Below are 16,597 nucleotides of genomic sequence, written 5' to 3'. Positions count from 1 at the left end.
TCTCCCCCTCCCCCTCCCCCTCTCAAATCTCTTACTAGCTCTTCTTTCAGTTAGTCCTGACGAAGGATCTCAGCCCGAAACGTCAACTGTACATCTTCCCAGAGATGCTGCCTGGCCTGCTGCGTTCATCAGCAACCTTTATGTGTGAAGGTTAATCTAATGACTCAAGTGTATCTTGATAAACATTAAATTGCATGTTGCAGCAACAGTGCTGAATTAAACAATGGATAGGTGAGCTCTATGACATGGAAGCTGGAGAGCAAACTGAATGCTCTTGTGAACCCATTAGCCTAAGGGACAACATGCAAATGAGAAAATAGGTGCAAGCCAAGGATTGATCCATTAGGACTTGTATGCAAAGTGTGGGATTCAAAGTACCTTTTTAAAAAAAAATTAGACCATTAAAAACACAACTGAAACAAGCATGACAGCCAAATAAAAATCAAACTGGGAAAATTTGTAATGCAAGGGGAAGTGATTTACCAACAATTTGCTTTTAGAATCAAAATACAGCAGATCCGGCAGCATCAATGGAAAAGAATAACCAGTCAACATTTCGGGTTAAAATTCTTCTTCAGGACTGAGAAGGAAGGGAGAAGATGCCAGAAGAAAAAGGTAGAGGAAGGGGAAAGAGGCTAGCTGGAAGGTGATTATGTGAAGCCAGGAGGGTGAGAAAGGTCAAGGGCTGGAGAAGAAAGACAGGACTGGGGGGGGGGGGGGGAGGGAGGAGTAACAAGCAGGTGAGAAGAGAGAGGTCAGAGTGAGGAATGGGGGGGGGGAGGAGGAGGAACTTGTTCACCAGGTGAAATTAATATTCATGCCTGCTGCATCAGGAGCATCAGACACAAATGACAACTACAGCAACTTTAAAATCACCTTTAACATCCCCCCCCCAATCCTTTCAAGCTAAGTAGCAGTGTTTCAGATTTAGCCTATCATCCCCAAGTAGATAGAATATTTGATGTAACATGCAGTAACTCTGTTTGAATCTTTGTTCCAAATTGTAAGATGAAGGGCAAGAATTGAGCCAGAACACAACCTTTTAACATGGTTAAAAAATAAATCTTAGTTGCAGGCAATGCATTAACAAACCTCAGCTTGAAATTAAACCCTCAAGGTGAGTGATAAAGACAAATTCAAACACATCATACAAATTTGCCAAAAGTTAAAAATACATCTTAACAGAAACGGCCCAGAAGAACTGAAGTTCTTGCTTAAGCATAGCAATCACCTTATGCCTATTCTTCCTGTCCTACCCCCCCAGTAAAGCATCCATGGTCTCAAAGTATACTTACACAAAATGAAACATGTGACCTTCCATTCAAAAACTACCTTTGCTGTATTGAAGGAGAAACGCTACAGAAGCTTGCTCATTTCTAGTCAAGTGCACAATCTCCACACACAAACGCACACAATGTTTCTGTCCAAAACATCAGCTCTTTATTTCTCTCCATAGCTGAGGTTCTCAGGTATTCCATGTGCTACTCTGGATTTCCAGCAACTGAACCTTGTGTTACACAAAGTCTTGTTCTTCCCTGCATATAATGTGAAATGCAGCAGAGCAGCTTCATTTTTTGTGGGGAAAACAGCACTACTCTTAAGAGCTTCAAATAGTTTAATTCCAAAATGCCAATTCAAATCAACGTTATAACTTCACAGAATCTTAGAACTTTGTTTAACCCCATTTACATTGGGGGAAAAAAATTAACCATGTACTATGCACCAAGAGGAGGAAATTATGAATTTTATTCTTTAATGAAACTGTCTCCAATATAGGATCCCTCTATATCACCTGAGAGGGTAAAGACACTACTACTTTTACTCTCCTCCTAATGTTGAGCAACCATTCACTAAACAAGGCAAGGGACAGTGAAGAGCTGCCTCAGCCAATTTAACCATTACAATAAAACTTGTCTTACACAGGATCAGATCCAATCTGAGTAAATGCAATCATTAATTGAGCACTGGTTAAACAGACCAATTATTTGAAATGTACAGATTAAAACTTAATCTTAAAATTGCTTCAGATTCCAAAATTATGCAAGAGTCAGCACCCTACAGAAGGCAACAGTTAAATTCTTAAATAATCACAGGGGAAATTTATTGTGGACTAGAGTGTGGTTCACTGGATGAATCATTGGCAAAGAGACTACTAATGGTGTATAATACAGGCTGAAAATGATAGATTGAAAGGAATTAAGTACACAACTATTCTGTAATGTCAGTAGACAAATGACAGACAGTATGAAGTAAATGGACCATGAACTAAAAATCACAATCAATAGTGCAAATCAGAAAAGTCAGTATCCAAAACGGCTGTTTTGATAATTTAAAGCAAACTTCAATGCACATTTGTATCTTTACAACAATATAATTGATTGGGTTTAATGTTGGACACAGAGCAATACCAGAGATCAAACACATCAGAAATTAATTTCTCCAGACATAGGGTCAGTCAGCACAATTTTTTGCAAGCTCTTAATCATATTAACCTCTACTTCTTTATGACTCATCTTTTCTTGCAAGTCAATTAATTCAACTAAACACTGTATTGCCCACCCACTTATACCAGAGCCAATTTACCAATGAGGTGATCGGGTTATGGAGGAAGCTGGAACAGCTGATGAAAGCAGACAGTTGCAGGGAAAGCACATAGATGGCACTGGATAGAAGCAGCAAATTGGATTGCTAAAGCTTGAAGCAACCTGCAGTGATAATATGAAGCAATAAACCAATCATGACATTTGAAAGTTTTCCTTTGTTGATTGTCACTTGTCCACACCTTTCAGCAGCAACACCATGCCATTTAATCAGAATCAAAGGGCAGGTTGCACCTGTAGATCTGTTCCCAGCATAATGACTTAAGTGGCTAATTCCCAATTCCCCTAGAATGCATAGCAGCTCCCCGCCCAATTTACTCATGAAATGTCCAATCAAATCTTTCTGCTGCTTAACAATTCAGTTCAGTGTTTCCTTGTCATGGGCTTGATTTCCTGGTTTGCCATTAAAGGCACTGTTTTGATTATAAAATAAAATCTCTTTCCAAGATGAAGGAATAAGCTTTAGAAAGTATTACTTGTTAGTGATTTTCTTAACTGAACCATTGGCAAAGTGCCAACACACTGCGCACTCCCACAAAGGATATATTTATTTCATCAGTACAGACTACTTCAATCCTCAGTTTTATTCTCTACTAATCTATTGGGAAGATCTTATGGGTATCAAGTAGTTCTACTTCGATTGGAAAGAATCAGCTAAGAAATAACTTGGGACTTCAACTGGAACAGCCTTAATTGGAAAGGTACAGCACAAACAAGCCTACAGTGAATACACTGCAGCCTTGACCTGGGTTCTCTAACCTCTGGTGATGTGGACCTTACACTTTCGTGCTGTGACTAAGGGCATGCCAAGCTACCTTACCCATTTCTTTCAACTTAGCTAGCTGGAATACCGCAAGCTGGTCAACTATTGCAATTCCAAATCTTGTATCTCCCCCCCCCCAATCAAAAGCTCTTATTGCTTTCTTCCAGTCCTGTTCAAAGCATAGAAATATCCTTTAGTTCTGACAATTGTTCAGGAGAAAAAGAAATTGCTGCTGGACCAGTCCCAGCCTGAAGGAATTCCATGCCAATTTTTCACATATTGCTATTTCAATCTGAGGTTTAGAAGGGGAAACAGATAACAGTAACATCTCTGAAAATCTAGCCTGGGCCCAATGTATTGATGGGATCACGAAGAAGTTACACCAGCAGCTATAGTTCACTAAGAGTTTGAGAAGACTTGATATGTCACCAACAACTCTAGCGAATTTCTACGGATATATCACAGAGAACACTGACTAGTTCCATCACCATCTGGTATGGAGGGATAAATGCAAAGGACTGAAGCTGCAGAGGGTTTTAAACTCAACCAGCTCCATCACAGACACTAGCATCCACAGTATTGACATGTTCGAAAGGCAATGCCTCAGGAAGGACCTCTACCATCCAGCACATGCCCTCATCTCATTACTCCCATCAGAGAGGAGGCACAAGAGCCTGAAAATCAACATTTTAGAAACATCTTCGCCTCTATCATCAGATTTCTGAATGGTCAATGAACCTACTAACATTACCTCACTATTTTTGTTCTTTTTATATTACAATTTACAGTAAAATTGTATATATACTATACAGCTGCCACAAAACAAACAAATTTCACGACATATCAGCGATGATAAGCCTGATCCTGATTCATTGCAGTCTCAGAGGGGGGAAAGGAACAGTGACTACAGCCAGTGTAAGAGGTAACTTGTAATAGAATAACATTACAGATTTAATACATTCTACTACTTCAAAGTGTTTCTGATGCTCCAATGCTGCAGCAATGTCACATTTAATAACCACTGCGTTAAAATTATTTTCTTTACAAACTTAATGACAAAGCTAATATATGTTGCAAGGTCTACAAACAAAGCCCAATGGCCAGTTAAATACAAATTTATACTAACTGCAAAGAATGGGCTGAAAATGGACATTTTCAAGCTTGTGTAGGATGAGAGATCCAAAGTGCTAATTTAGTGTGATGTCTGCAGCAGGGAGATGGCCTGGCAAAGAACGAGTACTTCAAACCTACCAGGAACACACTAACAAAGTGCAGTACTTGATCAGTACTAGTTTAAGAGATGGACAATGATGGTGAGGTTTTAATATACAAAAAAAACCCACAGAAGTGACATTTATGGCAGGTTTCCAGATAATTAACATTACTACTCCATTCCAGTTCAGTCTGAAGGACTAAATTAGCATGTAAAGTGAATGAAGTAAGCTGCAAGACAGGGCTACTATAACTATGTCTTGAGAGAAATGGACAAGATAGCTCTGGAAATGGATCATTGTTAGGAAACTTAAAAGAGAAACTGCATTTAACAGTATGGGATTAATAGGGAATAAACCTTCAACAGGTCAAAGGGACCTGTGCATAGTGGACAAGTCCAAGGTTTCAGAACTGATAACTATTTTCTATTGAATATTGCCATTGTATGGGATAAAACTGACAAAGCTGTGGTTACAACTGTATCTATACCTGGGGAAGTTTCTTGCAATAACACAAGAATACAGAGCTACAGAATGTGGGGGAGGGTGCAGAACAGAAAGGAAAAATAAGCTGCTTTCTAATATGAAAGTTATTAAATGCATTATTATTGTTTACAGGAAAACTGCTTAGGAACCATTAAAAGTTTTGAATTCATTCTAGTACAAAAGTTAAAATGGTGTAAAGCTTTAGTCTTCAAAGAAACTACTCAGCCAGTTATATAACATTTACATTAAAATTACCCTTCAAGCAGGGAGTAAAATTCTTTTAAACATCAAATCACATTTCAAAATTGCTCATACTTCACAATACCAAGGATGACATATTTCTGTGAACGGCTGCAAGTCAAAAAAAGGTTTCAGGCACACAAAGCCATTTTGTGTACACAAACCACATTTACCAAAGGATTAAGAAAATTGTACATCAAGAAGTATCACTTCACAGTATCGTACTTTGCCAAAGGAGGGTATTAGGCAATAACCAAAACCCAGTTAGAAAGCATATTAGAGGAAGGGAACAAATGTTTTGTGAAGCTCTATCTGCACTGAATGCAAATGCAACGTATTAAGGAGAGCATGTGTAGAGAACATGGAATATAGAAGTGGCGATATTTTCAGAGTTATGGCAAAAATAAAATAACTTGCATGTTAATTTATAGCCAAAGTGAATGAGCCAGGACCAGTTTGTAACATGCAAATAGTAGTTGTCATTAAATGAAGTTTGAATGAAGGATGGTAAACCAGAAAGTAAATGGAGCAAAATTAAGTCTGTGAGATGATGAGAGTTTCATGAAAAACGAATGGGAGCAAGTAAGAAGGTAGATGACGCTGAGGCAAAGCAGACAGTGTTTAACAGATTTACATAATAGAAACTAAACATTAAGCCCGTTTCAGTCAAAAGGTGACGGGGGGCAGCTCGTGGTGCTGCCAAGTTAAAACAAATGAATACTCTGCCACAACCAAGGTCTCAGCACCAGAACAGCCAGCTGTTTACTGTACTATTTACCTATGCTGTGCACTACATGCACTTTGAACTACATTTTATTAATTTATTTGTGGTAATATTGTTTTATTGTTGTGTGACCCAGAGAAATGTTGCTTAGCTTGATTGTATACATGCACAATTAGGTGACAATGAACTTGAAGTTACTGAGAAATCTTACTGAATTGCTACCAAATATAAAGTTTGTGGAAATGGGCTTATGGCAACTCCTTCAAGTTTCCCAGTATCCAGCTGAATAAAATTGTTCAATTGGCTAAATACAGTGGAAAAACTTGCTTTGCATACCAGCCTTACATGTCATATCAGTAGAGGTAGTACAAGGGAAAAGCAGTAAACGAATGCAGAATATAGTGCTACAGCTATAAACGAAGTGAGTACAGGTAGACAGTAAGGTGCAAGGCCATGGCTGTAGACTGAGGTTGTATATCTTATCACTAAGTAGTCTTACAAGAGCAGGACACGAGATGTCCCTGAGCCTTATGGTACACGTTTTCAGGCATGGGAGAGGACAGAAGACAGAATATCATGGTGGGTGGGGTCTTTGATAATGATGGCTGCTTTACCGAGGTAGTGTGAAATGTAGATAAGAGCCCATGTAAGGGGGGCTGGTTTCTGTGACATGTTGAGCTGTGTCCACAACTCGGCAGGTTCTTCCAGTCACCAGTACAATAGTTAACATACCAAAGTATTATGCATTCAAAAAGGAAACTTTCTGTGGCTCATATGTAAAATAAAACGATGATCAACAGAGCCATGCCAATTTTATTTAGCCTAAATAGAGGTGCTGGGTGAGCTTTCTTGACCATGGGGTCTACATGGTTGGGCAAGGACAGGCCAATGGTAAAATTTACTCCCAGAAGCTTGAAGCTCTCAAGCCTCAATCACAGTATCAGGAGAGTATTCATCAACCTCCCTGCTGAGGTCAATGACCAGCTCTTGTGGATCGTACAATAATATAGGTGTACACTTGGAAGCTGATATGCAGTTTTTCTCAAAGTCAAAAACAGACTAATAGGTAGATAAATTTCAACATATCCTTTCAACATAAACTGGCTGTGCCTGGATTAGACGATTAAATGACCAAGAGAAGTCCCTTCTACAGAACAGCTGTGAAATAAAGAAAATATCCTAACACAAAATTATCCACACAACTTTCATTTTATAATTACAAGTCATTAAAATCAAAAAATTCTGATAATTGCAGAAATGCAAAATCTCCACTGTGAAAGACCGATGAACCAGAAGCCTCTTTCCTAAAGAAATAAGTAACACAAGTAAGTTGTATTTGGTACAGCACAAAAACATTTCCCACTCATAACATGTATGGTGCCTATAAAAAGCATTCACCTCCCCCATGAAAGTTTTCATGTTTTGTTTTAAAACACTGAAAGTGGATTTAATTTGGCTTTTTTGACACTGATAACAGAAACAGACTCGTGTCAAAGTGAAAACAGATCTCTACAAAGTGATCTAAATTACAAAGATAAAACAAAAAATGATTGCTTAAGTATTCACCCTTTTAACATGACACAGCAAATAATCACTGGTGCAGCCAACTGGTTTTAGAAGTCACATAATTAGCTAAATGGAGATCACCTGTACAGTCAAGGTGTTTCAATTGACTGTAGTTAAAAATACACCTGGATCTGGAAGCTCCAACTGCTGGTGAGGCAGTATCCTGACAAAATCTACACCATGAAGACAAAAGAACACTCCAAACAACTCTGTAAAGTTACTGAAAAGCACAAGTCAGGAGATGGATACAAGAAAATTCCCAAGTCAGTGACTATTCCTTGGAGTACAGTTAAGTCAATCAAGAAGTGGAAAGAATATGGCACAGCTGTAAATATGCCTATAGCAGGCAGTCCTCAAAAACTGAGTGACCATGCAAGGGGACTAGTGAGGGAGGCCACCAAGAGACCTACAACAATCCTGGAGCAGCTACAACCTTGAGATGAGAGAAACTGCGCATACAACAACTCAAATAAGGAAATCCTCAGATGCTGGAAATCAAGAGTATAACACTTGCTTGCCTAGCGGTTTACTCTCAGGGGTGATAACCCCGCCCACCAGGCCAAACTTAATAAGTCTCATTTGGGTGGATGCTGCGCGGTGTCCCCCGTTTCAAATCAGTACCCAGAAATAACAAACAGTACACAATATGCGGTTAAGCAATTAAGATTTATAACTCTTACTTTGACTATGTGGTTAGTAGAGAACAAAATACAAAAGAAAAAGGCGCCAATAAACTTATTAAACAGTCTGTGCACAAATCATTAGAGCTCATTCAGCAAGATTCTCTACCCACCATTCGATCTCCTCCGTGCGTCGGCGACCCCCGGACTCCTGCTCGGAATCCGCCCAGTCAGGCAGCCCAATGACTCGCTCAAGTCGTGTCTCCTCTCTTCATTCACCTTGCGCCTTCTGGCAAAAGTCCATGAAACCAACAGCTTCCAGACACACAAGAAAGAATAACATTTCCCCCCACTGGATAACCAGCTGTTATCTCCAGTTATAACCCAAACATTGCTGCTACAGAGAAACCATTACCTCATCAGTTAACATTCCAGAGAAGCCATTACATTAGCCTTAGCAGTTAACTTTACAGAGAAGCCCTTACAGGAGCAACACACACAAAATCCTGGAGGAACTTAGAAGGCCAAGCAGCATCCATGGAAAAAAGTACATTCGATGTTTCAGGTCCTGCCGAAGAGTTTCGGCCTGAAAGATTGACTGTACTTTTTTCCATAAATGCTGCCTGCCTGGCTGAGTTTCTCCAGCATTTTGTGTGTGTTGTATACAACAACTGTTACTTGGGTGCTTCACCAGTCACAGCTTTACGGGAGAGCAGCAAGGAGAAAGCCACTGTTGAAAAAAAAACCTCAATATCTCACTAGAGTTTGCTAGAAGGCATGTGGGAGACTCTGAAGTCAGCTGGAAGTTCTATGGTCTGATGAAACCAAAATTGAGCTTTTTGGCGATCAGACTAAACGCTGTGTTTGCCATGTGCCAAACAAATGTTAAAGACACACCATCCCTACTGTGAAGCATGGTAGTGGGTGCATCATATTGTGGGGATGCTTCACTGCAGCAGGCCCTGAAGAGGTAGAGAGTTAAATGAATACAGCAAAATACAAGGAAATCTTGAAGGAAAACCTAATGCAGTCTGCAAGAGAACTACAACTTGGGAGCAGATTTGTTTTCCAGCAAGACAATGACCCAAGTATAAAGGCAAAGCCTCACAGGATGGCTTAAAAACAAGGTTATGTCCTGGAGTGGCCAAGTGAGAGTCCACACTTCAATCTAATTGAGAATTTGTGGCTGGACTTAAAGAGTGGTTCATTAATGATCCCCAGGCAATCTGACAGATCTTAAGCAGATTTGTAAAGAATGGGGAAAAATTGCAGTGTCCAGATGTGCAAAGCTGATAAGAAACGTATGCACACACTGAAGTCTGTAATTACTGCCAAAGGTGCATCCACTAAATACTGACTTGAAGGGGGTGAGTAATTATGCAATTATTTAATTCTAATAAATTTAGACCAATTTGAAGAAAATTGTTTTCGCTTTGACACCAAGAGCCTTTTCTATTGATCAGTGTCAAGTAAGACAAATTAAATCCACAGATGAATGTTGTAAAACAATAAACATGAAAACTTGCAGGAGGGGGATGTGAATACTTCTTATAGGCACTGTTTACACATGCGCTAAAGGGAAAATTTGGAAAAAACATTCTCAACTAGAGTACTAAGATAAACAGCATGCTAAGCACCACTGTTGTATTCAAGGACACGCTGAATGCACAAGAGAAATAACCAAATCTTATTACAGTGAAGGGAAGTGGGCAGGAAGGCAGACTACGTGGGGCATAAACTTCAATTTACTTTGAGAAAACAACATTTGAACTTCATAGATTCACAGATGTTCCAAATGCAGAATGACAATGAGTAGTGTAAAACAGTATCCTTGTTTGAGGAACCCAAAATTCATCAAGGTTATTCTGGTTGCAGGTCAGATTTCTAAGGCATGCAATTTTGGTTGTTTTCCATTATTACCAGCTGGTGCAGTTGCTCAATGAACTGGAACTTAAAGACACAGAAGGTCACCATTTGTGTAAAGGGCAAAAAAATGCAATAGATGTATCTTGCAAATAAGTGCCAACTAAACGACGATTGTTTTTTGAATTGGATATTATAAACATGGCTTACATAAAGACCAAGTGCAGGAAACTGAAGGCAACAAAGAATGGATGAGGGTTTCAGTACAGAAGACAATATGAAGCAATTACTACAAGGTGGAAATGGACAGTCGTGTGGCCAATCATAAACAAGAGAAAATCTGCAAGTGCTGGAAATCCAAGCAACACACAAAATGCTTGAGGAACTCAGACCAGGCAGCATCTATGGAAAAGTGTACAATTGACATGTGGCCAGGATTGTAATTTGTAATACGAAACCAGGTGCCCTGACTAATTCTCTTTTGGCCCAAGTCTCATTACCAAAACTTTGCAGCTCCAAAGAACTTCAGCTTTGGCAGGTGAAACACAAATCAGATATTACAGATGAATTAGAAAGGGTACCTAATTTTCATACACATTCACCAGCATTCATTTTCCAAATCTTTAAAGCAAAAAAGTGGAATTGAACACACCGAAAACTGACTAAAGCTGTTGGAATTCTTGAGGAACATATTGATCCTGCAGTTTGAGCAATTACAGGTGTAAAAAAACTGTATTTTAAAGGCAGCTGTTCGGATTGCACGCTGCTGCATTCACCCCGATACCATGCACTTCTGTTGTAAATCTGGTGTAAACCCAAGTGGGCACTGGCATAGCAGTTAGAATAACGCTTTACAGCAAGAGCAATCCAGGTCTGATTTCCAGTACTGTTTCCAAGCAGCTTGTATGTTCTCCATGACCATGTGTTTCCCCTGGGTGTTCCAGTTTCCTCCCACATTCCAAAGACGTAATGGGTTAGCGTCAGTAAATTGTGGGCATGCTAGGTTAGCGCCAAAAGAGCGGCGACTGTTGTGCGCTGGCATTCCTCAGACTCTGTTGGTCACTAATGTAAACACATTTCACGGTGTGTTTCAATGTAGAGGTGACAAATAAAGATTATCTTTACAATGTCTTTTATCCTTGGCCATCTCTTGTACCTGGAACAAACTTGAGTCCTTAGCTAGATTACACAAGGATGCAGCTGCTAAATGCTGAGGTATGGACTCAGAAGTTGTACTCTGGCCCTAACACTTAATGTGGGCCATTGATACATCCTTAGTCCAGTGTTTCTCTATAAGAACAAGCTTAATGTTGGTCACCCAGCTCTTTTAATAGACAAGTCATCAGGATGGGATGGCGACAAGTCATCAGGATGGGATGGCGACAAGTCATCAGGATGGGATGGCGACAAGTCATCAGGATGGGATGGCGACAAGTCATCAGGATGGGATGGCGACAAGTCATCAGGATGGGATGGCGACAAGTCATCAGGATGGGATGGCGACAAGTCATCAGGATGGGATGGCGACAAGTCATCAGGATGGGATGGCGACAAGTCATCAGGATGGGATGGCGACAAGTCATCAGGATGGGATGGCGACAAGTCATCAGGATGGGATGGCGACAAGTCATCAGGATGGGATGGCGACAAGTCATCAGGATGGGATGGCGACAAGTCATCAGGATGGGATGGCGACAAGTCATCAGGATGGGATGGCGACAAGTCATCAGGATGGGATGGCGACAAGTCATCAGGATGGGATGGCGACAAGTCATCAGGATGGGATGGCGACAAGTCATCAGGATGGGATGGCGACAAGTCATCAGGATGGGATGGCGACAAGTCATCAGGATGGGATGGCGACAAGTCATCAGGATGGGATGGCGACAAGTCATCAGGATGGGATGGCGACAAGTCATCAGGATGGGATGGCGACAAGTCATCAGGATGGGATGGCGACAAGTCATCAGGATGGGATGGCGACAAGTCATCAGGATGGGATGGCGACAAGTCATCAGGATGGGATGGCGACAAGTCATCAGGATGGGATGGCGACAAGTCATCAGGATGGGATGGCGACAAGTCATCAGGATGGGATGGCGACAAGTCATCAGGATGGGATGGCGACAAGTCATCAGGATGGGATGGCGACAAGTCATCAGGATGGGATGGCGACAAGTCATCAGGATGGGATGGCGACAAGTCATCAGGATGGGATGGCGACAAGTCATCAGGATGGGATGGCGACAAGTCATCAGGATGGGATGGCGACAAGACATCAGGATGGGATGGCGACAAGACATCAGGATGGGATGGCGACAAGACATCAGGATGGGATGGCGACAAGTCATCAGGATGGGATGGCGACAAGTCATCAGGATGGGATGGCGACAAGTCATCAGGATGGGATGGCGACAAGTCATCAGGATGGGATGGCGACAAGTCATCAGGATGGGATGACGACAAGTCATCAGGATGGGATGACGACAAGTCATCAGGATGGGATGACGACAAGTCATCAGGATGGGATGACGACAAGTCATCAGGATGGGATGACGACAAGTCATCAGGATGGGATGACGACAAGTCATCAGGATGGGATGACGACAAGTCATCAGGATGGGATGACGACAAGTCATCAGGATGGGATGACGACAAGTCATCAGGATGGGATGACGACAAGTCATCAGCTGAACTCAGGAGCCGCTCTATCCAGCAACCCACCTACTTAACGCAAGCCCCATCACAGGACAATTTAACATGACCTTTGGACTGTGGGAGGAAACCCATGCGCTCACAGGAAGCATGTACAAACTCCTCACAGGCAGTGCTAGAATTGAATTTCAGCGATGTAATAGTATCACACTAACTGCTACGCTACCGTGATGTCCTGACAGGGTAGAGCAATCCACATACATGTGAAACAACCCAAGGACTCACTTAAATCTGTCAGGTCTCACCGGCACAGAATGCACTTTGCTTTGGAGGGTAGCTCATCAAATTATGAAGATGGGATAACTAATAATTTCACTGCTGTAGGAAGGGCAGCAAAAAGCTGGGTCCTCAGCCAGGATATCACAAGGGATATTCAGGTATGCACCATGGCAGGACTTCATAACAGATTTTGATACAATACCATGATGATCTATTAGTGCCAATTCCACTTACACCCACATTCTTAGGAGCACATCCTCACTGCCAGGCACCCGCCTATCTACTTGCATCACATTAACGAAATAGAGGCCACATGGTAACATGGTGTTAAGCATAACTATTGCAGTGTGAGCAACCCAGGTTCAATTCTACCTCTGTCTACACGGCATTTGCACATTCTCCCTGTAATAGTAGCTTAATTGGCCATGACTAACTTGGCTGTGTGTGCTTGCTGCCCAGAAAAGCCTTCTACTGCACTACATGTAATGTAAAATAAAAACAATAAAGCTCAAGGATGTAATTACTAGTAACCTGTACTTATGGCCAATTAATTTTATTTCAGTGTGAAGTAACTTTTGTCTTTAAGATAGTTGGCACTGAATCAAAATCAGGCAGGAATGTTTGGGAAGAATGTTGGAATATTATTTCTTTGAATAGAAAAATGGATTTCACTTTAATCTGATCAATTGGGAAGGACTTCAGGTGAAAAGATCCCGACAAAGGGTCTCGGCCCGAAACATCGACTGTATCTCTTCCTAGAGATGATGCCTGGCCTGCTGCGTTCACCAGCAACTTTTATGTGTGTTGCTTGAGATTCCAGATTTCCTCGTGTTTGCGTCAGTAGAAAAGATGACTTTTTTGGTATTAAGTATAGAAATGTTTACATTATGGAAAGGAATTCATTGCAAACAACAATTAACTTACATTCATTATGATATTTATGTTGCTGCTTCTGGATCCACCTGGGGTTTTATCCAAGAGTGGATCAGCAAAGTTCACATCCTCGGAGATGGCCTTCAGATGATGGTATGCATCACTTGTGCAGAAGCAGGTCCTAATGATAAATGAAGAGCGTTCTTTGTAGAACTGAGCCTACTTGCACAGGCTCAAGCTGATGAGGCCCAGCCCTGGGAACCAGCTGCAAGCAGCAGTCGCTCAAGTCACCCTTCCCTCCATCCTTAAATACATATCGTGAACAGACTCCTGGCCTCATTCAGAATTACACTTTATAGTGACAGACCCACCCACAAAAGATGTATGCTACAAATTCAACATATTTTTCTCTGAAAAGAATTCTAAGCCAGTTTCACTACTGAAACCTTATGCATTATATTTCAGGATGTGGAAATTGCTGGCAAGACCAGCATTTATTCTGAAAAGCTGATCGGCTTGCCAGCCAACTTAGAGGAGGCTTTAAGAATCAAGCACATTCTAGTGCATTTGTAATCACTTGTCAGGTGATTAGGGTACTGGAAGCAAAAATATATATCTACTCCAGCGTGATGGCTGAGTAGTCATTATTCTTAATACCAGAAGTTAAATGTTATATCTTCATATTACATCTAGTCACTGGATCAGTGATTTAACCACTGCATCACCACCATATTCTACAATGCAGAGCTCCCTCAGTGCAAATCAACAATAAGAATTTTGCCTGCTTTCAGGAGGATATAAACATAATTTGATTTGGCTGGCAGCATTCATGCACCAAGTTAGAAAGAGAATCACTGCAAATTCAGAGACAGATTGGAGCAAGACTGTACTTGGGTGCGTCAACAGTAGCTTAAAGTCAACCCAGGAAGCACAAAATACTAAACTCAGCAATGCAAGTAACAGGAATTTACTGAACATTAGGAGCTTAAGACCTATTAAAATAGCAGAATCAGATTTACTATCCCTGGCATATGTCACGAAATTTGTTAACTTTATGGCAGCAGTACAATGAAATACATATAGAGAAAAAACTGAGTCACATTAGATCTATATGTCTAGTAAATAGTTAAGTTAAAATTGTAGTGCAAAACAACAGAAATTAAAAAAAGGTAGTGTTCATGGATTCAATGCCCATTTAGAAATCTGATGGCAGAGGGAAAGCTTTTCTCGAATTGCTGAGATTATGCCTTCAGGCTTCTGTACATCCTTCCCTGTAAGCAGGAGGTGAAAAGGGTCTCTTGGGGTACAAGACCACCCTGATGCAGCAAGCAGAGAAAAGGAGCGCCTGCCAAAAGCTCTGTGCCCAAGACGCCAGCACTGCCTAGGCGTTCTGCTGTACATGGCGTGGCAAACTCTGTCACTCCCACATTGGATGTTGCTCAACTCAGTCCACCAGAGGCACAAACCCATAATCCCCTGGGATCGACAGCTGCCTATCATCACCTCCTCCTTCCCAGCGGTAACAGTATGAAGAGGACACGTCCTGGGTGTTGGTCCTTAATGATGGACACTGCCTTCCTAAGGCACCAATTCTTAAAGATGTCTTGGCTACACTGGAGGCTGGTACCCACGATAGACAAGTTTCTGTAACTTATTTCAATCTTGCTCAGTAGTCCCCCCCCTGCCCCCAATACCAAATGTGATGCAGCCAGTCAGAATGCTCTCCACACAGTGTGCAGAAATTAAAAAGATTTGACACTAGTTTTTACCCAGGCTATACCAATGGTAAGGTGAAAGAATTAGAACTACTGCAGAGTATTTCAATACTGTGAAATATCAAAACGTTTATTTTTTGTTCATTGCTGCAACATAGCAATAGGAATCAGACCACAAAGTTCAGATAATGAGTAGCAAAAGACTTGATAAGCTAGAATTCTTCAGTTTCAAATTTAGATCTTGTGGACAATTTGGCATATAATCCACTTCATACAAGGAACAACAGTATCTGGCTCCAGCTGTCAAAATGATGGCTGCTGTCATGTAGCAGCAATATGGATGTTTCACATAGATAGGAGAATAATAGGTGGGAGCCATTTAACTCAACTTTTCACAACGGAGGCCAAATAAGGCGTCCCTTTCACCTCACAGACGGTTGAGGAAGTTAGGTATGGGCCCCCAAATCCTAAGAACTTTCTACAGGGATACAATTGAGAGCGTCCTGACTGGCTGCATCACTGCCTGGCGTGGGAACTGTACCTCCCTTAATTGCAAGATTCTGTAGAGAGTGGTGCAGACAGCCCAGCGCACCTGTAGTTCTGAACTTCCCATGACTCAGGACATTTACAAAGCCAAGTGTGGAAAAAGGGCCCAAAGGATCATCTGGGAAACGGTACTGCAGCATAAAAGCCAGGACCAACAGGCTCCAGGACAGCTTCTTTCACCAGGCCATCAGACTGATTAACTCACGCTGATCGGAGTCTATTTCTATGTTACATTGACTGTTCTATGTATTATAAATTAACATGATTGCACATTTAGATGGAGACATAACGCAAAGATTTTTACTCATGTATGTGAAGGATTTAAGAAATAAAGTCAATTCAATGAGAGAAGCCGCATTTATCTTGGCCTTTGGTGATTGGACCAGGTCTAATCCAAGAATTTGCCATGGAGACAAGGTGGTTTTTCTTCAACAAGTTACTGCAAAGTTCATTCTA

General features: G+C 41.2%; 1 protein-coding gene across 3 annotated transcripts in view; it reads right to left on the bottom strand.

The window, feature by feature from the left end:
- The window catches only part of ggps1 (geranylgeranyl diphosphate synthase 1), a 95,906-nt gene that overhangs the window by 63,119 nt on the left and 16,190 nt on the right, over positions 1-16,597 (bottom strand). The window contains exons 3-4 of one of the 3 annotated variants that reach the window (XM_072251039.1): positions 13,932-14,061; positions 8,384-8,499 (exon numbers count right to left, since the gene is read on the bottom strand). The exons of the other annotated variants lie outside the window; for them this stretch is intronic. The gene's annotated coding sequence lies outside the window, so the exon portion shown is untranslated. The remainder of the gene's footprint in view (positions 1-8,383; positions 8,500-13,931; positions 14,062-16,597) is intronic. 3 annotated transcript variants of the gene reach the window in all.

The sequence above is a fragment of the Mobula birostris genome, chromosome 2 (assembly GCF_030028105.1).
Source record: "Mobula birostris isolate sMobBir1 chromosome 2, sMobBir1.hap1, whole genome shotgun sequence".
In the NCBI taxonomy this organism is placed as follows: domain Eukaryota; kingdom Metazoa; phylum Chordata; class Chondrichthyes; order Myliobatiformes; family Myliobatidae; genus Mobula; species Mobula birostris.
This window is presented reverse-complemented; position numbering and strand designations above follow the sequence as displayed.